The sequence below is a fragment of the Rattus rattus genome, chromosome 2, assembly GCF_011064425.1.
Source record: "Rattus rattus isolate New Zealand chromosome 2, Rrattus_CSIRO_v1, whole genome shotgun sequence".
In the NCBI taxonomy this organism is placed as follows: Eukaryota; Metazoa; Chordata; class Mammalia; order Rodentia; family Muridae; genus Rattus; species Rattus rattus.
The window spans coordinates 87552522-87578193 of NC_046155.1; the positions used below are offsets into that span (position 1 = coordinate 87552522).

Sequence of the window (25672 nt, forward strand, 5' to 3'; positions counted from 1 at the left end):
TAAGAGTTGGGGCGGGGAGGGGGTAGGTGGAGAGAAATTCCTCTACACTCATGGAAAAGGGAAGAGGGTGTGAGAAGACTGGAGGGTGGGGCGGGGGTGGGAGCTCACCAAGGTCCTAAATTAGGAAGACTTTTTAAGCTGTCAATTTATAGCTCTTTGTCTATCACTGTCAGATATGAATTCACCCCAGGCAGACACTGGTCCTTATCCATCCAAGTTCTGTCCCTGCAGGGACACTTGGAGCAAGAGTTGGATACCCAGTCCAACGCTACTGTGGGACACCTGAGAGACAACCGAGGACCCTGGGAAAGGAGGATGGACAATATCATCTAGAGAAGAAAGCAAAAACCCAGATGCTTGGAAGAGGGATAGGAGATCAGATACAGGGAAGATGGCGGGACTCATGGAAAGAACCAAAGTTCTGGAGCCAGCAGGCTGGGGACAGGCCCAGTGGTCCTTCTTCCTATCTGGTTTGGTCCAGAAAGCTTCTCTGTGCTTTGCGCTCCAGTGTTACTCTCGTGTGTCAAATGGCAGTGGTAACAAACACGTCTGCGTTACACAGGGTTAAAGGGAAGCATGCATGTCAAGCACTTAACACGCATGGTACTGCATGCCTAGCAGGAGCTCAAAACATCAGTCAGTCACAACAATGATCATGGATTCCATGGAGACTGAATTCAAAGATTACTGCTAATGGACAGATGTGGGAGAGATTTGACTGTGTCACAAATAGGGGGCATAGGAACCAGGATAACAGTTGCTTTGTCTACACGATTAGGAAAAATAAAAGAGGAGGATATCCAGAACTGGTAATGGTTGGGGGGTTGGGAGAGGGCTGTCCCTCTCCTTTCACACGCATGGTATGAGAATGGCCTGTTTGGGAAGTATTTGGTAATATCTATGACAGTTGAAAAAGACAAATACTTATGAAGTCAATTATTCAACTTCTGGAAATTGATTATGAATAAATAAGGAACAGGTAAACACACACAAGTAGATATTTTGAGTATTTACCACATAACTGTTTATAGCAGCGGTGACACAAATGGAAACAACCTAAATGTCCATCAGTTGGAGAAAGTAGAACGTAGCACAGACTTCCCTATAATGGACGATTAAAACCACTAAGGAGATAGAGCCGTGTTTGGAAAGGTAAGAGTAAATACGGTAAAGCACAGTAGTCTGCTGCCCAGCAAGCCCAGCACTACTCTATCATTGTAAAAATGTCTCATATGCAGATAGATGGCAACATCTGTGTAAATGTGATAAAGGGTTAGAAATGACGGGGCTGGAGAGACGGCTCAGCAGTTAAGAGCACTGACTGCTCTTCCAGAGGTCCTGAGTTCAATTCCCAGCAACCACATGGTGGCTCACAACCATCTGTGATGGGATCTGATGCCCTCTTCTGGTGTGTCTGAAGGCAGCTGCAGTGTGCTCATACATAAAATAAATAAATCTTAAAAAAAAAAAGAAGTGACACATGTATATGGGTATAGTGGCACAAATGAGCATGAGTGTGTGTAATACACACACACATATATGTATACATCATCTATCTATCTATCTATCTATCTATCTATCTATCTATCTATCTATCTATCTATCTATCTATCTACCTGTATTTAGTGGTGGGTTGTATATGCTTTTGTTTTGTTTTTCAGCATTATTCACACAATGCCTAAGATGAGAAGAAAGGAATAGGGTAGAAAGAATGAGGGGAAAGAAGGATGGGAAGGAAGGAGGAACAAAGTAAAAAATAATGACATAATGATTGATAATTGTTCAATCAATGAAGAAACACTAAAACATGATTCCCTTGTCTGATTTTAAAATGGCCCTAGCTTGTGCAGCTGCTGAAGGCGGCCTGGGCACAGGCCCCTGGTCTCTGGACGGCACGTTCTATGCTTTCTTGGGGAGGTTCACACAGGGTTTCAGCACACGCTGACCTGGGCCACTGTGGTCCAGATGTTGGCTATGACAGGAAAAAGTCAATTGTGAAACTGTCCTCAGAGTTCAAAGTGCTGAAGCCAAATGCTACCCTGTGCGTGCCAAGGGCCAGCATTGCAAAATGGACGTAATTATACAAACTCAAGAAAAGCAAATGTTCTTCCTCCCAGTGTTATCTGAAGAATTCCAGCTCATGGATTAAGATAGCATCAAGTGACATTCCTGGATGCTTTCCCCTGTCTAACTGTCCATGTTTCCAGCTGGGCAGCTGCTGGGTTTTGAAAGGACGTCGTTTCATAAATTTCAGTCTGCTCTTGTGGGAGTTCACAAAGCATTTAAGGCCTCAAGATTCAGTGTCTAAGTGGGTTTCAAAAATCAGCTTAAACATCAAACTGTTCCATTATGTTTACTTGGACGGACAAATTCAAGACTCTGAGAAGAGGCATCTCTGACTTAGAAGGATGTAATGGATTGCGGTGGTAATGGCGAGAAACGAGCCGGAAGTAGGATGGCAGCGGGGATGGGAGTTGGGGCCAGAGCTGAGAAGATGCATCTGCCAGGGAGCCTCAGGAGGCAGAGAGCAGAGCCAAGGACACCCAGGCTTGGAGAGATACTCAGGCTCTGCAGAGGGCTTAGGCAGCAGGGTAGAAAGCTAGGCCTGTTATAGTGGGCTTGGGCACAAAGCCAATGGGAATTGCCCAGATGGCAGGGCTCTGAGTGGGAGGAGAAGGGGATATGATCCCTGGCAGGAAAGAGCACACAGGAAACTGTGCAGAAGAGAGGGGCCAGAGAATCGATCGATGGAGAAGACAATGCTTGCTCCATGATTCACCTTCCACTTTGGCTTTGCTTGATCTGGGGTTTGAAGCATTTTTAGATGGTTAACAGGATTGCAGAGGGACTCTACAGTCATCTCCTGGATGTGCGGGCTGCCTCTAATTTCTATTAGAACCATCCACACAGCAAACCTTTCCGCACATTGGACTCTTTCTGTATCGAGGACGATTTCCTAAGAATAGGTTCTGAGAAGTGGAACAACTGGGTCAAAGGAAAGGAACATATTTTATGTGTCTTAATATACAGTGGAGAGCATTTGGAGAGCCAAATTGCTTTCCAAAAGGTTGGTTGAACCCAATCGCTTTCATTTCAAACAAGATTTTATGGGTGATTATGCAGGCCTTTAATGAGATGTTTGGCTCAGAAATGATAGTACAAAATCTGACATTTATTCTGTGCTAAGCATAGCTCTTCTACCCGTGCTCTTATTTAATCCTCACAACAAGACAGTGTGACAGACATTGTTCTGCTGGTTTCACAGACAAGGGGACAAGCTCAGTGGTACTAAGCACATTTCCCAAGGTCACATGCTCAGTGGGATGGCTAGTTTTCTCTCCATGTCATGCTGCATCCCACCCCCAACCCCCATTTGTTCCAAGAACATAAACCAACGGACAATGATGCACCCGAGAAGCCTTCTGAGAGCTGTGAGCCTACAAGATGACGTCATTACTGACAAAGTTTGTTTTCAGAAGAAAGACTTAGTAGCAGGCAACAGTGCTCATACCTGTAATCCCAGCACTCAGGAGATCTGAGGCAGGAGGATCAGTTTGGGTTATAGAGTGAGAGCCTGTATTAAAACAAAAGTAGGGAGGAGGAAATATATCTTGTTTTAGAGTGGTATCAGTTGATTTTGGGGGGGGGTCATATTCTATTTCCACCACCACAAACTTCAGCTTACACCCTTATTATAGTACATCAAACCACAAAGCAGGCTGCAGATTGTCATCCTGTAACCTCCCTGAGCTGAAAATGGAACAGAGCAGACCAGATAGTTCTGAGCCAAGTCTGTGAGTTTAGCCTCTCTCATCTTAAGCTTGTGAGTCTATGAAAGCTTTCTCTGGCTTGTGCTTCCTATAAAAATCTTATTTAAATCTTAGTGCTAAACATTTTGTAGGACTCAGAACCAAGTGTTCGTCTGAGAATCCCCATCCATGGCATGGGCCTATACTGCTCAGGTCTAGGTTCCAAAGATTGCCTTGATGAAATATGTCATCCAATGGTCACTAAAGAAGAAAAGACCAGTGAGGTCCTTTAGAGACTGAGCCTGTCTGGGAATTAGGCTATGGAGTCAGAAAACCTGAGTTTGAATCCCAATTCTACTACTTAGTTGCAATATGACCTCAAACATCTCAAGACTCTGTTTCCAAATCTGCAAAACAGGGACAGGTGATGGCACCAGGTGTGGTTATTCTGAGAAATAGATGAGGCTAAACACTTCAGGATTTCATACAGAACTTTAGGGTGGAGTTAGCTTAATCAGGTGTAGGCTTGAACAGAAACAGAGAAAGTCACCTTCTAGGTCAAACAAGTCAAATCAAATTCTAAGTCTGAGCTAGGATCTATGAATGGGAAGGGCAGTCCAGACTAGGAGTCAAACTGAGGATGCAAAGGGTGGGGGAATGGAGCCAATGTTAGAGAAGTTGATTAGAGCCATGGTAGAGGAATGTGGTTTGTTTAAATGGACAAAGTGGGGAAAAATTATTTGCTGTTTCCCAAAATCCTGATGCATGTCCTCCTCTTTGCTGTCAAATGTCCCACAATCCCCCAGTCCCTAGCATTTCCACCCAGTATGATATAACGTCTTTCCTGGAATGTCTCCTCCCTCCAACCCAAGTCTTATCTCCATCCAAGATGCAGGCGAATCTCTGTTCTGTAAGCCTGAGCCTCAGTCTTAGCTTTCCCTGGTAGCTAAGAGACAGTCTCACTTGTTCACACTCTTCTGGGAGTTATTCTTTTCACAATTCTCTTGGTGATAATCATGAACTGTTTCATGATGCAGTTACTGTTGTTGAATTGAACAGATAGAAATATCTTCTAAGCCTATATAACTCGTCACATGTGTCTGTCTTACTGTTCTGATACAAGAGTCCAAAGAACAAGTCAGAATCACTGATAGGGAAGAGATTTGAGAGAGAGAGAGAGAGAGAGAGAGAGAGAGAGAGAGAGAGAGAGAGAGAGAGAGAGAGAGAGAGAGAGAGGGAGAGAGAGAGAGAGAGAGAGAGAGAGAGAGAGTCACAAGAATAATCAGACCAGTGGGGTTTCCAAATTATATACACATTATTCATATACATCCATTAGCTTATCCTAACATAACCTGATGTGCAAAGTCATTATGGTTTTTGGTGACTGTAAGACAGGAGGTAGCATCAGCCATTGAACTTCACCCAGCCCTGTTCTTCTCATGTCAAACCTGTTGGACTCAAATTAATATCAAGACTCCTGTACGTGTGACTCTTAGTGCTGATCTAAGGAAGTGGCCAGTCCTCTGAGAGAACTGCTTATCCTGGATCCAGAGGTAGATTTGCAAAACCGACAGAAGAATGACAGACACAAAGGAGACAGACATGGAGGTCCAAGAAGGGTCTACTCACTGAGCTCAGGCCAGGAGCTTGCCTTAAGTCCTATGTTGTAGGGGTTCTGTCTACCTGGACTTTACTCTGGTGTTATATATGGGATAGCTGTGTGTCCATATTACTGGTTCGGTCAACTGTATATAATTCATTCCACCATGCAGGTCAAGACTGAACTGACACTTTTACTGTGTCAAGCCCCTCATCCTTCCTTGTTCTTTCAGAGAAGTGACTGCACGATCCCATAGATGACTCACAAGAGCAGCTGAGTCTATGCAAGAAACATTTTTCAAGAGACAGAAGTTGGGGGTGCAGACAAGCCAAGGTTGGTAGTAATGATTCTTATAAATAGATCTTGGATGGCAAGGGATGGGCCATGTGCCATGTGTAAAACTGCAAACTAAACACTGTAGCTAAGATCTATGACCAACAATTACACTATTCAAGGGAAAACGGTTCATTTTGTTACGCATTGGTGGGGAGTGCTACAGACAAGCCCTGTGTGAGGAATAATGTATGGTGCTGCTTGAGGGACTAAGAGTTGGGCTTTGCATGCGCCTACCTCTACCGAAGCAGAAATACCTTATAGCTAAGAAGCCTTCATGAGACATTTGTGGGGTTTTACAAGGGTTACATTCTCATCAGGAAGGCTGGTGGTGAAGGTTAGTGGAGCTGATGAATGGCCTGGGACCTCCCTTTGAGTATCCAGAGCTCTTATCTTCCATGGTGGGCTTCTAGTGCTCCCAGATATGTGCAATCACAGAATGAATTGCAAGGCTACAGGCAAATGGTGCACTGTACAGGGCCTACAGGGGCTGTAGAGACTGGAAGTGCCACCGCCCATTTTCATATCTTGCCTGGCTGCTCTCAGGAATCCAGAGATGGGGAATGGTGTTGGGGCGTGGGAGGTGCCAGTCTCCCAGGGTGGGGAGTGTAATAGTAAGAACCACAGTGGTTATAGGGGAGGTCAAATTAGAGCCAGAGGAGACAAAAGAATGGGTTGAGAAAGCATGCCCACAAGGTGGCTTTCACTTGATCTGGCTGGCTGGTGATGGTGACTATTCTCATCTTTACCTGGCTGGCTTATGGGGAGGGGGGCATTCCCCTATGTCTCACTCTCATGTCCCCACCCCCACAACAACCATTTGTGTTTTGAAAGCAATAGCAATTAATGGTGATCGCAATAGTTATGAGTCATTAATCTGTCAATTAGTAAAGTAATCCCTTATCCCATTCTACAAAGGATCAGAGGCAGGAGTTATTAGCACCCTTTATCATGGTAACTGGGAGAAAATGATGACAGCTTCGGAGGGAGCCAGACGGTAATGGCAATCATGATTGGAATCGCTGGGAGAGAGATCGATGCAAAGTGCAAAGACGGTTTGGAAGAAGAATTTATGCTAATTGGTCAGTGAGGAAAGAGGACGGGGAAGGCAATCATTCCGTGAGCAGAGATTACATAAGCAGAAACAGGCCAAGGACTGAGACTGAGTGAAGTGATTAGGGAGTGTAATTATTACCTTCTTGCATGTTTGCATTGTGGGCAGTAACTGGATGCTTTATATAATATTGTGTCATATCATCCATTTTGGCCTGTGTAGCCCATTTACAGGTAGGGAAACTGAGGCACCTTAGTCACTGCAAATCCATCAACTCACTTGTTGAACATCAAAATTTTCCTTCTCACTTTTATAGTTTGAATGAGAATGGCTCCTATGGGTCCATATGATTGAATATTTGGTCCCCAGTGGAACTGTTTGGAAAGGATTAGGAGGTATGGCCCTCTTGGAGGAGGTGTGTCACTGGGGGCAGACATAAAAGTTTCAAAAGCCCACATCATTCCTAGTTAGATATCTGTGCCTTGTGCTTGTGGATTGAGATGTAAGTTCTAAACTGCTACTCCAGTGCCATGCCTGCTTGCTGGCTGCCATGTTCTCTACCATGATGGTCCTGGGCTCACTCTCTGAGGTCACAAGCTCCATGGTAGCTTCTCACAGCAACAGAAAACTAACCAAGTCATCACCATACTGTTTTTCCCCATCTCTCTCTTCTAAATCTAATTTACCTCCAAAGCATAAGGTTTAATCAGTGCTCTGGGCTCCAGATTTTATTTATGTATTTTTATGTCTTCGTGTGTGTGATATCATGTATGTGGGCACATGTGTGTGGAGGTCTAAGGACAGTGTGTCAGGAATCATCTTCAATTGTTCTTACCCCTGATTCTTTGAGGCAGGATCTCTCAATTGAACCCAGAGCTTGCTGATATGGCTACCCTCACTAGTTAGTTTACTCTGGGATATCCTCTGTCTCTACCATCTAAAGCTGGAATTATGGACTGGACACCATGCTCATCTGGCATTTCTGTGGTTCTGGGGATCTGAACTCTGGGCCTCACACTTGCATGGCAAGGACTTTGATCACCCAGCCATCTCCTTAGTCTCCCTCCCCAGATCTTTTGAGCAGCATTGGATAAGTGGTTAGTGCCTTGTGGAATGTAGATGTGGAATATAATGAGAGAGGGTGTGTCTGGAAACTCGAATGATAGCATTACACTTACGCATAATAAAGACACATTTATCCCTGGGCTTGATCCATACAAAGCTTCTTATTCTCTCCCTCTCTCCTTCCTTCCCTTCCTCTCTCTCCCTCCCTCCCTCCCTCCCTCCCTCTTTCCCTCTCTCTCCCTCTCTTTCTCTGGTGGAAGTAGGGTGAGTTATTGTGGCTTACACTTCAGATAACAGTCCATCTCTGAGGGAGGCAGGGCAGGGACTAAAGCAACGAATTATCTTATAGGGCGGATCCTGCTGATCAGTGTTGATAGGATCTCCTGAGTTACCTGAACCAGAGCAGACTGGGGAAAGAGCAGATGCTTTTCAAGTCGGATTTCCATTTTAAGTCAGACTCTACAGCTTGCCAGCTGTGTGACCTCGGGCATTTTACTTGCCTTCTCTGAGCTAAAGTTCTCCGAGAATGGAAACAATAACCTATAATGCACAAAGCTGTATTAAATGTCTAATTGTATTTAAAAAATTAAATGTATTGAATGTCTCACCAAGAACCTGGCAGTGGGCAGATGCCTAATAATTACACACTCCTCTGCCCTTCTCTCCTGCTCTAATGTTAGAGGCCTGAGAAAGAGCAAATGCTGTGATACTCAGAATAACAGGGGAAGAAACTCACTGTCTCTAATTAGATCTTAAGAACATGTCAACAGTGGTGGCATATTAACCAGACATTGTGTCTGCCAGCAATACTTAATGGTTCATGTGAAATTTCATGCAATAAAGGGTCTATACTTTTAATTGCATGGAAAGTTGTGTTCACTAAGCAGGAGAGGAGAAGAAATAGCTCTTCTCCTGCGAGGAACACTGAGACGATCTAATTAGCATGCCTGGTGTCTCAAAAATTGAATTCAACCTAAGAGTGTGCTATTAAAGCTCCCACATTAGACAGGGAAGTAATTTGAAATGACTGAGCTCTCTGCACAAACACCTAATGTTACTCTAATGGGCCCAGAAAAAAAAGGATGACATCAAATATAGTTAAAAAGGAATTTAAGTTTAATTGCTGCCTAATAAAATTATGAGTGTGTTTTCCTAACTATAAAGCTATTTCCCAGTCATGGTTAAAGATTTTGCAATTTAATAAATGATGGAGCTCAGTTTGCTTCTGTGGGTCCTCCTTCAGTTGGTCAAACTCATCTGTTGTGAAAACATTAGCACGATACTAACCACTGGTCCTTCAACACCTGCACCTGCTTGAGGTCAGGGCCTTTGTTAAGAACAAAAGGACAGTAGATCTCAGCACCCTCTTATGTTTTGCAGGGAGCTGTGGGGTATGTTGACCTGACAGGGTTACCACTAGTATATAAAAGTTTTAAAAAAAACTCTCTTATGGGCATTCGAATTAGAAAAGGCAGCTCTTTGGGGCAACCAGGTTGACAAGGAAAATGGAGACTAGATTTCAGGTCCCATTTACCTCTTCAGTTTTGTACCTATGTGCACGATACATACAGCACAGGTTTACTGGTCATCCACCACTGCATTCTTAGAAAGCCTGGGTGACAACCTTCAAGACAAGGGACGAAAAGGGTTTCTTACTTAATTAACTGGACTTCGTTAGGGGCACTTATGTATAATGGCTTACAGACCTGAGCATCCATACTGTACAAAAATGAAGCAGAGGGGCTAGAATTTAGGCTCCTAATTCTGAACTTCTCAGGTTCCTCTGAATGTCTCCCATAACTCCCCATGACACAATTTTAGCTTGAAACTGTCATTTTGCATGGGTATTGCTCCCCATCCCCCTTATTTTTTTGAGACAGGGTCATGTATAGCCCAGGCTTCCTGTGTTGACAATGTAACTCAAGCTGGCCTTGAACTCTTGACAGTCCTCCTGCCTCATCTCCTAAGTACTGAGATCATAGGTGTGCACCACCATACCCAGCTCAGATGTGATTTTCAAAGAGAAGTAGTGTTTGGAAGGTGACTGGGTAGCCATTTTTAATAAGAGCTGAGTCATCCTTGCATAATTTCTGCAGACAGAAACTGTGGGGTACATGAATGTATTCAAGGGTGTCAGTGAGCATTCTCCACATGGGAGAACAAGTGTGGGCTAAAGTGGAACAAGTGTTTCTAGAACTTTCTGGAGTCTCAGAGCTACTTACAAGCCATGCGATTGATTGTTTGCTTATTTATGTATTCAGTTGCAATCAGTTTATAGACAGAGCCACTGGATTTCCCAGACATCTCTTGAGAACTCTAATTTCATCCATTTCCACATAATTTTGTATGGGGGCTTTCAACGGAGGGGAGATAGAATGTAATGGTACAAATGGTTAAAGGAGGATATGGCACAGTAGGGGTTAAACTAGGGGGAGATGGAAAGGCAGGGAAGAGAAGGAAATATGGGAAAGAATAAATACTAGGCAGGGCATTTCAAAAGAGTCATGTGGAAACCTGCTATTGTTGAAGCCTCTGAAAAATATGTATATAAGTGAAGAGTTTAAATGAAGTTACTCTATAATGGGTGACAATAGCTCTATTAGATACCACAGGCTAACAAATAAAACGTCCTGTGTCGGGAATGGGCTTACCTTTTTTTAGAGCCACAGATCCCTAACATTACAGGCTGTTGCTATTGCTCTTGGTTCCCCTCCAGGACTTGATGGGAAGATCCTATTGCTGAAGATACCACATACTTGAGTCATAGAACTCTCATTGGTTAACTTTCATGGTGCTGAAAAGTGTTACATGTTCTTTTAGAGGGAAAAGGGTAATCACCAGTCCTTTTCCAGGTGAGATACTATAGCAACTGGCAAGACATATGAAGGAGTGGCATAAATATCGTGGGATTAACCAATCACTTTGTTGGATTTATATCCTGCTCCACAAGATGAAAATTATATCTGGCACCAATATTGGGTTAAGAACCTTTGGCTAAACAGGTCATAGACCTTACGGGTAAACCTACTATAATTAAGTAAAAAGAGCTGGGTGGTGGTTGTGCAGGCCTTTAATCCCAGAATTCAGGAAGCAGAGGCAGGCAGATCTTTGAGTTTGAGGTCAGTCTGATCTACAGAGTGAGTTCCAGAATAGCCAAGGCTACATAAAGAAACCCTGTCTTGAAAAACCAAATATATATGTATATGTGTATATATATATATATATAAAATTGATTTAAAAGTACATATTTAAATTGATTTTATTGAAAGCAACCTATATGAGAGTTATCCCTACAAAGAACCCAAGTGAGAGGGTAGTCCTAAGCAAGAGTCCTTTCAGTGAATATAACAGAAGCCAAGAAAGGAGAAGAGCTTTGGTTGACTGAGCACACGTTGTGATGCTTGAGTTTTGCTCTTCTTCTCACTGTCAAGATTAGTAGAATAAAGTCATTGGCCAATGAACTGGGCACACCAGCCTGGCCATGGAAGACTGAGCTTTCCACCCCAAGTCTCTGTGACTCCCATGCCTTGAACCTTTTTCTACTCTATACTTACTCCCAGGAAAGATCTGTTGCTCTAAACTTTTCTCCATCCTACCAGCTGCCTTGAGGTCTTATTCACGGTTAAACTTCATAGTCAACTTGCCATAAAAGTTTTTATAGAGAATAAAGTTGCAGATTATTGACTTGGAAGGGTGGTTGGAGACAATGGATGGACCCAGCCCTCTACCTGACTTCCAACCACCAGGCAGTGAGATCTGCCCTGTCAGAAAGGACTCCTGCCTATTGAACAGCAAGTTCCAGGAAGACCAAACCAATGTAGACTTGGAAACAACACATATTTCATCACTTTACAGTGGGAAGGCCATCTGGTACAGCTTTTCCCCCATGTGCTAGTGGCCTTTATGTTCTGCTGTGTAAGGAATAGAATTAAACTTTTCTTAGATCTAAAACCAGTCTTTGGACAAAAATCTTTCTCTTCTGAAGTTTGTCTATAGGAGAAGTCAGAACTTCCAGTGGCCTCCAGCCAACACCTGGGACTGTGTTGAATTCAGACAGCTGGTTTGTTACCCAGGGTACAGAGTCCACAGAGTATACAAGGGAAGGATGTTTATTTCACAAGGATACAAACTTCACTACCAGGCTAATATACAAGCATAGCACATTCATTTACTCACTCATTAATTCATAATATTTAATCATGACCATGTCCTTTTTGATGGAAGGGGTCATTTGGCAGTAGAAGGGGGAAGGTAAAAGTGTAGAATTCATTTGTTCATTCCATCCAATGAATAGCACTTACTGTCAGCTCCCAGACTTACAAGGATAAAGGAATCATGCTTTCCATTTGTAGGGTACTCTGTCTAAGAGGACAGACATGTCATAATTCCAATGAAATAAGAAATAAGTCAGCTCAGAGGTCAGAACAAGGCACCTGGTAGGGCAGTGGAAGAGCATCTGTATCGGACAGGCATTTAGAAGGACTTCTTTGTGGAGCATTTAAGGCGTTAGCCATGAGAAGTGAGTAGGGAGTGGACTTAGCTCATTAGGAGTAACTTCAAGGGCTGACAAAAGTCTAGGCAGAGAAAGAACACAAGATACCAATGGAGGAAGTCTAAAGGGACCACCATCACCAAAGTCACTGTGTGGATTTATGCAGTGAATAGGGTGGGCCTGGGAAGATGAAGGTGGAGAGGAAGGCAGGGGCATATTCCTAAAGGCTCATGCACTGCACGTTTAATTTACATTTATCTTAGAATCTTTGAGGAACCAGTGAGAAGCGCCACTGACAGGAGGTGACAGGACCAATTACTAGAGAATCATCGTGGAAGCTGCAATAGAGGAGCTAAGCGGAGAGGCTTGTTTGTGAAGAGACTATTGCATTAATTCAAGATGGATGAAGAGACCAGGTGTGGATGAGGAAGGTTGCAGTGAGGGCCAAAAAGAGGGAATGGATGTGAAAGAAGTCGAGACAGCTACATTTAATAACTCTCACTGGAGGAGAGCTGCAAAGGACAGTCTAATTTAAATTCTGTTTCCTAGCTTGCCTCTCAATTAGAATTATAAACAAGAGTGAAAAAATGGTACCCTGGGAGATGAAGAAACGTACACGTTCATCTTTCACAGCCCCTCTTAGACCAGCCAGACACCGGTGCTCTACATAAAGCTTTATTCTATCTTAGCGACAACCATGATATAGGAGGATGCTAACTCTCCATGCAGACAAGAAAATGGGGAATGGGCCATTAGCTAACAGTGTATGTAACACCTCAAGGGGTTTGGTGGTTCCTTAAGCAAATGACAATTGTGAAGAGAGAGGAAGAAAGCTAGAGAAGAGCTGCTGTCTAGGTTTTGGATAGTCTAAGTAGCTTGCTTCATATAGAGCTGGCATTTCCTGCACACATATACACGTACATATATTTTAGATAGCATCTCATGTATCTGGGGCTTACTTCAAACTTGGTAAAAAGCCAAGAATGACTTTGAATTTCTGGTCCTCAGGCTTCTTCCTCCTGAGTATTAGTAATGCAGGCATGTGTCTCTGCATCTCTGGGTCAAATGTAGGACTTTGTGCATGCTAAGCAAGCACTCTGCCAACTGAGCCATGTATGCAGGCCACAGGGCTGTGTATTAGTCCTTCACCCCATGTCTCCTCAGGGAAGCAGGGGTGGCAGCAGAGCTGGGCCCTGTGGAGAATTGTTGCTTATTCAAATGGAAAAGTGCAAGCCAGCATCCGAGGACATGAATGAGTATAGAGTGTTCTGGAAAACCCCAAGAATGTCTTTGGCTCTGTCTCCCAGGACAGTAAGTAAACACACATGCATGCCAGGGTTAATTACTCTTGTCCCTTTTATGCAGAACATCTGCAGCGAGGGTGAGATACTGGTTCGTATCTCAAATCTGTTCAAAGGATATTAACCGTTCAAGTAAGAGAAACAGAAAAGAGCTAGAGGATGTTGGCTTCATGTTTCCCTCCTGCTTGCAAATCCCCAGGCCTGCCAATATTTCCCAGGAGGCCCACCGAGTCACGGTACAAGGAACTGAAGGAAGGAGAGACCACCACACCCTGCCTTTCGTTCCCTCTGAGGAGTTCTGCTTCAGAAAGTGCTGTACTCTTGCAGACGTAATTAAAATGGAAGTGGCTTTCTTCGTCCTCTGTGATTCAAGTCAATGAAATTAATCACCATTGGCCAGTCTAGCAGGCTGCCATGGTCTCTCTAGGAAATGTATTTCCAGGTGTCTGCTGCAGCAACAGCAATTAAAATCTATTGAGCAGTGGGATAAGACGAAGCAAACGCTTGGCACAATAGCAGAGGTGCAGGATAAACGAAGGGACTGTAATTAACAGATCGCTCGCAATGGGGCTGAGGGCTCCACGAAGATTGACATTTCAGTGATTTTGATAGGAACTACCTGACAGTGAAAAATTACTTTATTAACTCTAGCTGTGATTTATTTCAGCATTTGTTGTATTTATTGGTGACTTCTGGTGTGAGATGTTCGGTCTACTCTCATTTCCTTGCAGGGCATGTAACACTTGAACCCAAGGAAACAAAAGGCAGGCTGATTTCATCTGTTTTCACATCCATGGAGTGGGGTAGGGATTAGTATAAACCCAAATCAGGTTTACATAGGAGTCTGTGTAGTATCTGATGTCTAAATTCCCCTTTAATTGAGGAACTGTATGTAGAATACAATAATCTATGAGACCAAATTACTTCCTCCATCAGTGGAGACCACATTATGTGTACATGTCTTAAGATCAAGTAGGAGGGAAAAAGAGATTCAGAGACTCTTGAGTTTAAATATCCAGTTGCTTTACTCTCTCTCTGCATGGATTCTATACTCCCAGGGTCAATTGATTGTGGATGGAAAATACCTGAAACACACACACACACACACACACACACACACACACACCCCTACATGACATCATAGCTGAATATGCAGACTCTTCTCCGGAAAGCATCCCTTGAAAGGGCTATTTTATAGGACCTATTTTGCATTTGGCATTTAAAGTCATCTAAGGACATCACATGCACATGCTACACGCGAATATGGTGCTATTTTACATAAATGGCTTGGGCACTGTAGGTTTCAGGGAACCCCAGAATCAACTTTTATCGGATCAACCATAATCCAGAGCCAACTATTCTTCATGTGGCAAGTATTTTGAAAGAGATTACAAACCAAATCTCCCAATCTTTCAAATACTTTGGGGCTCTAACCTATGTCAGTTAGGATTAGGCCTGGCTGCATATGACTTAGAAGTCAAATATCAGCTTACATTTGATTAAATACATTTATTTTTCTCTTACCTGAAAAAATGATTAAGTGTTTAGTGGTTAGAGTATTGGCTGCTCTTCCAGGGGACCCAGGTTCAAGTCTCAGTATCCTCATGAAGGCTCATAACTGTCTGTACCTCCAGTTCCAGGGGACAGAACTCCCTATTCTGGCCTCTATGGTCACTACCACACAAGTGGAGCACAGACACACATGAGGCTAAACACAATACAATAAAATGTAAAAGTTGGAGATCTCAGGGGACAGAGAGGAGCATTCTCTGTCTCTGTTTCTCTTTCTCCCCACCCCCACATGTGTTTTCTTTCTGATCCCATCTCCCGAGTGATGATAACAAAATCCTCAAGTCACTTGGAGACCTCAAGGACATGCTCAGAGTCACTGAAGCAGAGGATGGAGGTTGGCTAAATAAAATGGAAGAAGGGCTTGGAAGGGGGATCTGGGGACCGGAAAGAACCCACTCCTGAGAGAAAGGCAAGTGAGGGTGACTGGAGCAGTCAGACTGTGGGTTATGATGACGAGAGTTGCCACCAGTTCCCACATCAAAGATCCAGTCAGTGCATGGAGTCAAAATACGGGCTGTGAATTCTTATGGCCAGGACTTGAATTCTTCGTTTACTATTGCTTTCTATGAGCATGCGGGCAAGCAATTGCCTTCTTCAGAGTCTCAGTGCCCTTCAAGAGTAGAATGAAGACAACGATAGCCCACTTTGTAGGGTTACAAAGGTTTGATGGGATAATTCATGTAAAGTGTTTCCCTGTTTGATTCTAAGTACCAGCCCGGGAGTTCACCGTTACTATTGTTAGCTAGGCTGCATCTTAAACCAGCACAGGAGCTGTTTCCAATCATCGTGACATCATGCCAACAAAGTGTGAATGAATCTTATAGCAAGCAAGGGTCCTTAACATAGACATAGATTTGGCCCAAGCCGGAGGGAAGGAACTAGATTCACAAGTGGGCTAGAAGCTCCCTCAATGAATCCACAGTTAGCCTCTACTCAACACCAACCAATGCTTGAGGTGGATACTGTGAGAGCCTCTGCAGCATGCTGATGCTTTGGTCTGGGGCTCTGAATGGCAACACACATGCACACAGGCATGCATGTGGGCACGCACACACACACACACACACACACACACACACACACACACACACACACACACACACACAAAAACACACATGTGCGCTCCCACCAGAAAGCTCTCTGTTTGTGAAGGGTGAGCTGTGTTTGATCTCAAGCCTCAAGTATAATAATAATGTCAGTTTTCATTATCCTCTATTTGCATAACCTACTGAAGCTTTGTCAGTAAAAAAAGAAAGGTGCTATTTATGACTCTGAAGGGACTCATCGAAGGCAAACTGTTGGACAAGTTCTATAGTCTGGAGAGAGCGAGGGTCTCGTCAAAGGCAAGTTGCTGGACTGTGTTCTACAGTCTGGAGCCAGCGAGGCAACCGTAAAAGATGAGGGCACGTGGCACAGACTGGGATTTTGTTCTCAGATCGCTCTGCACAAGCTTTAAGGACCAGATATATTTTCAGGACCTTTAAACTGGAGACTAAGGGAATGGATAATTAGTGTGATATATTTGTGATCAAAAGTACATTTGTGGGGCCAGCAACATGGCTTAGTGGATAAAGGTGCCTTGCAAGCCTATGTACATTAAAACGAAACATTTGACACATTCACATATTAATTTCTTTTAATTCTTCGTTTTAACATGTTCCTATTATAGCAATTTTAATTAATTACTATAATAATTAATTACTGCTCTCAAATGAGTAAGAATTGTGGACATTTACCAACACAGATACACATGCATACACCCACACACATATACACAGTTGATGTTCAATCTATACTCACTGTACTTTATTGTAGACTTTCAGTAAGATTTTCATCACTTATTATCGTTGCTTTTCAGGGGCACCAGGAAAGTCTTTGATAATGCCTGATCCACAACTAACAGCTTAAACAACCGAAAAAACTGGAGTCAACCGCACGACATCTCAGGTTTCATAATCTACTGTGTTCTCGACAGCTGACTGTACGTCATTACTTTGAATCCATAGAGATTTCTTTTTAAGTCTTAGAATGTTGACCTGTCTTAGCATTTATCATTCTACACTTAGAAAGTCTGTCATCCACACACAACAGCATCAAGAAGTCAAATAAGGAAAGTCCCAAACAGGCTGGGCTCGGACAGCACAGGCAACCCCTGCAGAGAGGTGGTGTGCGAGTGTGAACTGAGACATAGAAAAAGGGCACTGAGATGTGAATGAAGAGAATTTTCCAAAGCATTCAACTCAGGAAAACCTGTCACCAAAGTGGATTCTTCCGAAGCATTCGCATGGAAGAAAGAAATGCCCAGTCTAAGATTGTGCTCTCCAGAATGAATTAACAGTGTAAACACATAGCACGGACTGTGCCTGAAGGAAGGACTTTTGGACATTCAGGACACAGGACAGGTATCAGTGAGTAGAGGTGGAGCTGGGACACAGGCCACAATGATGTCAGAGACACAGCTGGCAAGGGCTAGGCATAGAAGCGTGTCACATACTCCAAAATGCACTCCCCTCTAGGATTTGGCTTTTCATGCTTTCTTTTCTTCATTTTGTTATTGTTGTTGTTGTGTGTGTGTTTATGCGTGTTTTTATGTATGTAGATGCATGTGCACATGGGTGAGAATGTGTGTAGAGTTGGAGGTCAATGTCAGTCAGAATCACCCTCAGTTGCTCTCCACCCTATTCTTTGAGGTAAGGCCTCGCAATCAAGCCCACAGTTTGCTCACATGGTTAGTCTTGCTAGCCAGATTGTTCTGGAGATCCTCTGTCTCTGCCTTCTGAGGCAAGAATTATAGGTGGGGTGCTATGCCCACCGGCATTCATGTGGGTTCTGGGGATCTAAACTCCAGTCTTTACACGTACACAACCCATGATTTAATCACCAAGCCAGCTCTGCATCATGTTTTCGTCAACTGCAAAAAAGTTAAGAGCTCAGAAGCTGGGCATAACTTTTGGCGATCTCATGGGACTGGGAGGAAAAAAAAATTTAGCTCCCGAAGAGAAGGGGACAAAGAATTGAGCCTGGTGTTTGATGCTGCTTTTTCTTCTGGGGCAGTTTCTGGTCTTTGAGCTTCATGAGGAACATAATTGGTAACTGTGAGTAGAAATGAGAAGTTGAGCATTTAACCAGGGCTCCCCGTGGCCATGGATTATGAGGTTAGAGCTGCAAGTGGTATGCGATAAGGGGGAGAGGCACGTTCAGTGGGGACCCTGAAGAATGTCATCCTTGGGATAAGTAAGAGTCCTTACAGAGACTGACCTCCAGCCTCAAGACAGCCCATCCCAAGGCTCACTCAGGGTGATCCACCTGAAGAAAGTAAGTTTTCTCTGAAGGGCTATCAGCTATAGCCTTTGTAATATTTCATATTCGTTTACAGTATTCATTAAAGTGATACGTAACAGAAGCGGAACCATGGAATAAGACAGACAAGAGAAACAGACCCACAGGTGATCTAGAAAATACAGTTGGTAGCCCCCATTCTCACTTCTCTGTTTATGATATCCCTTGCACAAGATGGGGTCACCCACATGCATCGTGAATTTTGGATTATCATAAAATTGTTTGAGGGAGGAAACCTCACTGTGTAGTGATATAGAGGAAAGCTTCATCTCAAAAGGACCCAACTATGCTTGTAGTCATGATCCCAGATCATGAGCCAGATGGATACTGGTTTTCAAAATAACTTTTAAATTAATTCTTTGAGAATTTCACACAATATATTTTGATCACATTCACTTCAATTCCTCTTCACAACTTCTCTCAGGGCCACTCTACTCCCCTTCCCCCCAACTTCATGTTTTCTCTCCTTTTAAAATAAATTATTGACTCCATTTTGGTCTCTGTACGCTTTTGGGTGTAGAGCCATTCACTGGCGTGTGGTTGACCTACCAAGAACCATATCCTTAAAGAAAACCGACTTTCCTTACAAAGAGACATCTATTGTCCAGAGTCCTCAGTTAGGGATGGGGGCTCATGAACCCCATCCCAAACCATGCTACAATTTTGATTGACTTGATATTGTTTGGGTCACGGCTGCTGTGGGTAGATGACTGTAGCTGTCCTGTCATGTCTAAAAGATGCTGTTTCACTCTGGTCTTCTCCAACCTCTGGCTCTTAGAATGTTTCTACCCCATCTTCTGGCATGGTTCCTGAGCCTCGGGGAGGGGGTGTGAGCACAGTCGCTTACTGTCTGTACTTTGACCATGTACTCATTTAAAATTAAGCATTCGGGAGGGACAAAACATAAATCCACTCTACTTAATGTAACAATGTAACATGATAATCAGTGATTATCCACGATACATATACTCGTGGCATAGAATAACCTCTAAGTGATGTCACCAGCGAGTGAATCGTCTTATATTTTCTATTCTTCACCAAACAAACTTCCAATAAGTGTCAGATGCATTTCAAGGTATTTATAGGGCCATTTCAGTTACCCGAGCGCTACTCCAGAGAGCTATTCTCAGGAGCAGCAGTTTCCAATGAACAGGCTGCCCATAACGAATGTGGATCAATGCCTTTGGAATAGCATTGCTTTCTAGTTAATAGACTTTTGATTTTCTTTACCCATTGATGAATGAAGCAGTAATTCTGTTTTTGAATTAGAAGACAAATTAAAACGTACTGTAACTGGAGCCTATTGGGAAATAGCCGTAGTTTGGAGAACTGGTGGTAGCCATGGAGACAAAGTAGATAGAATGTCTGGCTTCACCAAAGCAACCAAGGTACTGTTGGGAAGTAGAGGGGAAGGCGTGTAACTCAAATGAACAGATGCTTCCCAGTGAACCTCGTCACCAGCACTTCAGAGGCTGCTACACCATGTAACCCATGAGCCGCGTTCTTCCTCAGTGTAAGCCAGAAATTGAAAACGTCGTAGTGATATTTTGAGGCCATTCATTTTGACATAATTAGGTAGGACTGTCCATTTTCCTCAGAATCGAGTCTCAGCAGTCTGTAACTACTTGTTTTTCCTGTGTTTTCTATCCTAAAGGCACATGTGTTAACAGCTTGACTGTCAGCCTGTGTGCTACAGAGAGGTGTTAGAACCATTAGGAAGTGGGACTTAGTGGGAAGAAGTGGGCCATGCTTTGAAGGAGGAGATAAAGCCCTAGACCCCTCTGCTTCTCCCCAGCCACCTGGAAGTGAGTAACTTGTTCTGACAACCGCTTGTTGCCATGTTTTTCTTAGCACAGGTCAAAAGGCAGTAGTTAATTGATCATAGGCTGGAGACTGAATCCATGAGCCTTCCACCTTAGAGGCTGATTCTGTAGCAAAAGGCCACAGAGAAGCACAGTCTCTGTGTGAAGTGATGCCCCTGTCTTACACTTCATTTTTGCATTTCCATTTTAAGAGCGATTATGTTTTCATTTTAAAGAACAATGAAGGGGGGGCTGGAGAAACACATCCCCCCTTTAAATGACTTGATGGCGAATATTCATTAGAAAGCCTAGTTTTAGAGCCTTAGAATTTATAGAACTTCATGAAGATAAAATGTATTTTCAATATACTGGGTGAGTGCATATACCCGGGTGACCCTTTCAAGAATGCCTTTTACGGACTGGAGAGATGGCTCAGCGGTTAAGAGCACTGACTGCTCTTCCAGAGGTCCTGAGTTCAATTCCCAGCAACCACATGGTGGCTCACAACCATCTGTAATGGGATCTGATGCCCTCTTCTGGTGTGTCTGAAGTCAGTGACAGTGTACCAACATACATGAAATTAATAAATAAATTCTTATAAAAAAGAATGCCTTTGCATTTCTCTTAGTTGTGAGAGAGAAAGGAACCAGAGCATAAGTCAAGAGCTCTGTGTTGCACATGTGTCCTGCTATTAGTACATGAACAGTCAAATGTGTACTTTGTAAGCCTCAGGTTTTCATAGAAAAGTAAATTTGATGGACTTTAGCTGTTGGTCAAGAACAAACCAGAAAGTTCGCACAACATACTTTCTTCTTCTTCTTTTTTAAATAAGAAAAAGATTTATTTTTGTGGATATGGGAAATGTGCCTGTGTATGTCAGAAGAGGGACTAGAGTTATAGAAGCCACCACATGGATGCTGGGAATTGAACCAGGTCCTTCGGAAGAGCAGCCAGTGCTCTAAACTGCAAAGGAACATGGTTTAAGATCCATGATTCAGTGCTAACTTGTTGGATGGGTTATTTCTTAATTATTTAGACTATAAAATAACCACTTTTTGAATCAGAAGCACAAACACATGATACAATTAAAGCAGAAAGAGAATCTGGCAAAGGTCTCTTCCCTTTTTCCTCCCCTGGCAGCTTAGGTCCCCACACGACAAGGAACATGGACATTCTCACCTCCTTTTGGGAGATGGCATCACAGATCTTTAAAAAGACGATACGATGGAACACAGTGGAGTCTCTGCGCACACTCTCTTCTAACTAAGCCAAGTGTCCTGGGAAACGTTTAATAGCAGATTTATATCAAATGGTTCCTATTAGGGGGTATTTAAGACGCTCCTCCTGTGCTGCTTTGAATGAGAACACTCCCGCCCCCCATAGGTCGAGTTGTTTGAAAACTTGTTTCCCAGTTGGTGGAGCCGTTTTGGGGGAGGTTCTGGGACCTTTAGAGGATGGGGCTTTCATGGAGGACGTGTGTCCCTCTAGGGGTCTAGCCTCGTGTACTTCCCTTTGGCTCTCTCTGCTCCTGTGTGTGGATGGAGATCTGACCTCTTAGCTTCCCTCTCTGGCTGTCAGCTGCCTTTCCCACCATTACGGACTGTTTTTCTGGAACTAGACGCCAACATAAACGTTTCCATAAGACACTCTGGTCATAGTGCCTTGTCATGGCAGCAGAAAGTAACACACGCGTTGTATATATGCATATGTGTGTTTGAGTGTGGTTCTCAGAACCTAACCAATCAAAAGGTATAGGTCTGAAGAATTAATTTGAATTTCCGTAATTGCAGATGAGTTGAGCATCTTTTTAAAACATCTGAGACCCATCTAGTTTCTTTCTGAGGCATGTCCATGTGTTTATATTATTTTTAGCATTTGTCCTGTTTGGTGTACATGCCTGTAATCCCAACATGTGGGAGATAAAGACAGGAAGATCAGGAGTTCAAGGCCAGCCAGGGCCATAAACTATATGAAACTCTATATCAACAAACCATAAACAAACAAGAAAACATATATAAAATCGAACTAGAAGAGGTTCTTTATATTAACCAGCCGTTTGTTCATTACATAAATTATAAATATTTTCTACTAGTTGTTCTTTATCTTAAAATTTTTCAGGGGCTGGGAAGATGGCTCAGTGGGTAGGAACACGCACTGCTCTTTAAGAGGACCCAAGTTCATGTCCTAGCTCCATATCAGGTGACTCACAACACCTGTACTTTAGCTCCAGGTGAAGCAACGCCCTCTCCTGGCCTCCTCAGGCACCTGCCTATCACGTGCACATACCCACACATAGATGAACACTTTTTAGAGATTTTTAAAAAAAAATCATTATTTTTATATTAGAAGATATTAAAAATGTTTCTTGTTTGTCTTGTCCTCTTTGTTCCACTCTAAAATTGATCTTTTCGTCTTTTCTCCTGTGTTGATGTATTTTATTTTAAAATCTTTAAATCTTCAATATAATCAACATTTTTAGTTTGGTTCAGAGATTGAGACTTGGAGAAAATTTCTTTTTTCTCCCCCTCCATGTTGACCCATTTCCAGTTGTCCCATTGCTATTTGTCAAATGACCCGCAGTTTCCCCAGGTGGTAGGAAATTTTCCCTTTCATGTGCTTAGTTTACAAATGAAGTCCAGTCTACCTTTGGGGTTTGCATTTATCCCGTTGACCTGCCTGCTCTTGCTCTGGTTTTAGTCAGGGCTGTTTTTACTGTTTTAACTTACACTGTTTTCATATTTGAGTTACTGAGTCTTGTCACTCTTACCGTATCTTTCCCCAGATAATTTTTGACTGCTTAGCGTTCCGTCTCTAGAGTAGATTCAGCCTGTATAGTCACAGAAATGACTCCATGTTTCTTGGTGGAATATAAGAAGTTTATAAATTGAGTATGTGGGAGGGGTACTCAGTTTTGAAAATCAATGTTTTTGCTCGTTGATTTCAGCGCCATTCTCGAAGAAGGTCTTGTGCCTTGTGCCTTGGTAAACCTGAAGCAGTACAGAGGGCCAATGGGAAAATGTGAGCCGACCACTCTGTTCTGAGCCTATCTGAGCTCTAGAGGTGTGGGTCTCTGGTGTGTGTTCATCAAGACATGCAGAGCACAACTGGGTTTGGGTATGCACACTTGTAATCCTAGTATTGGGGAGGATGAGAAAGGAGGATTACCAGGAGTTCAAGGTCATCCTAGCTATATATTGAGTTCCATTCTAGGCTACAGAGTGAGATCCTCCCCTCCCCTGAATAAAGACATTCTATACATACAAAGTTGTCTGTGTACAGTCAGTTCACTCTGACTCAGATGCCTTTCTCCCCAGATGGCTGCAAGTTACACACACTGTTTTACTTTCCCCCATCTTGAAATCCGTACTGGGAAGCATTCCATACCAGCACAAACATATCTGCCTTATCTCCTTTAATAGCGTCATGGTCTTTCACTATATGATACAGCTAGAACCTAAAATGTCCTCTACTGATATAAAAAATGTCTTTTTAAAAAAGATTTATCTACTTTATGTATGTGAGTACACTGTAGCTGTCAGACACACCGGAAGAGGGCATCGGATCCCATGAGCCACTGTGTCATTGCTGGGAATTGAACTCAGGACCTCTGGAAGAGCAGTCAGTGCTTTTAACTGCTGAGCCATCTCTCCAGTCTAGTTTTCAAGCAATGTGGTCAGTGTTCTTCCCCATATACCTCTGTGTGAGAACAATCCTGAAAATAGTCTTTAGGTACAGAATTACCACCTAGAGCGGTGGTCCTCAACCTTTCCTAATGCTGTGACCCTTTAATGTACTTACTCATGTTATGGTGACCCCAACCATAAAATATTTTTGTTGCTATTTTATAACTGTAATTTTGCTGCTATTACGAACCATAATGTAGATATTTTTGGAGAGGTCTGCCAAAGGGACCGTGACCCGCTGGTTGAGAACCCCTGATCTAGAGGTTATAAGGATGTACTCACAGGAGACAGGCACGGTCATGTGTGCCTGTATTTTTAGGACTTGGGAGGCTGTGGCAGGAGGCTCCCAAGTCCAAGGCTAGCCTGGGCTATGCAGTGAGACTGCCTCAATAGCTAAACAATTCAAACAAAGAGGCACACTGACAGCGTGAATATCCTTAATGCTATCTGTGTACTTACAAATGGCTATGCTAAAAACCGGTTTTTATTGCTAAAGCAAAGAGATAATGTTACAATTTTACCAAATATTGCTATATTGCCCTACACATCTTAAGGCAATTTGTCCATTATCTCTCACTTGAATTTGCCTTCCATTTGGACTAGTTCATTTCAGTTACTGTAAAAATAGATTTTTCTGTGAGTTAAATACTGTGTAAGTTTTGATCAAATAAATGCTTACCTTTTCTCCCACAGAGATCCTCAGAATTCCCAGGCATTGGTGATGCTGCTGAGTAAAAGCCTGGGGTGTGAGAGCTGCCACTCGGAGGATGGCTCTGCACTCTGCCCTTCCAGCCTGGCCTACTGGGATCTCTATTTAGCTTAAGCCTCAGCTTAAGGTAAACAGGGAGAACTTGGGTGTGAGTGGACTAAGTGTCCATTGTGTTTAAGTTTCCTAGTCTGCGCTACTGTGTTTTACAGCAACAGAGGGCAAATGAAAACCAAGTGCCCTCCCTAGGTCTTGACTAAATGTTTCCTGAGGAGGCAGCAAAGGGAAAAATCCCATCATGCAGTTCTACAAAGCCCACTGCTGAACATGCTTTTCGGGTGCCTCCTCTTTTAGAAAACAGGTTCACTCAAAGCCATCTTCGGTTCCCCTTTCTCTCCTTGACTTGCAATCCATCTGTTAGCCCTGCGGCTTCTCACCCCTGAGACCCGCAACACCACCCTGCCTCCCGGCCTCTTCCGCCCGATTTCCCTTTTCTAGCTTCCTTCCTTCCTTCCTTCCTTCCTTCCTTCCTTCCTTCCTTCCTTCCTTCCTTCTTTCTTTTTTAAATAGTTTAATGTATTTTAATAGCAAACGTACAGGAACAGCACAGAAGACAGCCAACATTAAAAACATGTCCTTGCATGTAGGACGACTCCGTTAGAAAAGTACAGTGAACGGATGGAACCCACTGTGCGATAAAATGCTGCAAACACCATTTAGCTGCCGTCAATAAGAAGTTTACTTATTTTAAAAAATTCAAATGCTGGCATTGTCCAGAAATTTTTAACAGATTTATTTAAAATTGTTATAAATTTGAACTGTTGAAATGTATTCACTGAAACATTTTGCTTACATGAATGCTTTACATCTTGCTTTTATATTAAAAATTCACACACAAATGAACGTGGAGAAACTGCCAACACCCGATTCTGTCCCTTATGTTTCCACTCGCAATCATATACTTAGGTACCTTTGG

General features: G+C 43.1%; 1 protein-coding gene across 1 annotated transcript in view; it reads right to left on the bottom strand.

Moving 5' to 3' along the window:
• Spon1 (spondin 1) overlaps positions 1 to 25672 on the bottom strand; it is a 275300-nt gene that overhangs the window by 81058 nt on the left and 168570 nt on the right. The gene's annotated exons all lie outside the window — the stretch shown is intronic.